General features: G+C 43.4%; 1 protein-coding gene across 5 annotated transcripts in view; it reads left to right on the plus strand.

Moving 5' to 3' along the window:
- LOC106872693 (serine/threonine-protein phosphatase 1 regulatory subunit 10) overlaps nucleotides 1–731 on the plus strand; it is a 158,069-nt gene that overhangs the window by 101,323 nt on the left and 56,015 nt on the right. The window lies entirely within an intron of this gene.

Raw genomic sequence — 731 nt, forward strand, 5'->3', positions numbered from 1 at the left:
TTTCTGTATCCCTTTATCTCTCCCTCTGTATCCCTTTATCTCTCCCTCTGTATCCCTTTATCTCTCCCTCTGTATCCCTTTATCTCTCCCTCTCTATCCCTTTATCTCTCTATGTGTCCATTTATCTCTCCCTCTGTATCCCTTTATCTCTCCCTCTTTATCTCTCCCTCTGTATCCCTTTATCTCTCCCTCTGTATCCCTTTATCTCTCCCTCTGTACCACTTTATCTCTCCCTCTGTATCCCTTTATCTCTCTCTCTGTATCCCTTTATCTCTCCCTCTATCCCTTTATCTCTCCCTCTATCCCTTTATCTCTCCCTCTGTATCCATTTATCTCTCCCTCTGTATCCATTTATCTCTCACTCTGTATCCCTTTATCTCTCCCTCTGTATCCCTTTATCTCTCCCTCTGTATCCCTTTATCTCTCTCTGTATCCCTTTATCTCTCCCTCTGTATCCCTTTATCTCTCCCTCTGTATCCCTTTATCTCTCCCTCTGTATCCCTTTATCTCACTCTCTGTATCCTTTTATCTCTCTCTCTCTCTCTCTGCATCCCTTTATTTCTCCCTCTGTATCCCTTTATCTCTCTCTCTGTATCCCTTTATCTCTCCCTCTGTATCCCTTTGTCTCTCTCTCTGTATCCCTTTATCTCTCCCTCTGTATCCCTTTATCTCTCTCTCTCTGTATCTCTTTATCTCTCCCTCTGTATCCCTTTATCTCTCTCTCTGTATCC

Source organism: Octopus bimaculoides, chromosome 10 (assembly GCF_001194135.2).
Source record: "Octopus bimaculoides isolate UCB-OBI-ISO-001 chromosome 10, ASM119413v2, whole genome shotgun sequence".
Lineage (NCBI taxonomy): Eukaryota > Metazoa > Mollusca > Cephalopoda > Octopoda > Octopodidae > Octopus > Octopus bimaculoides.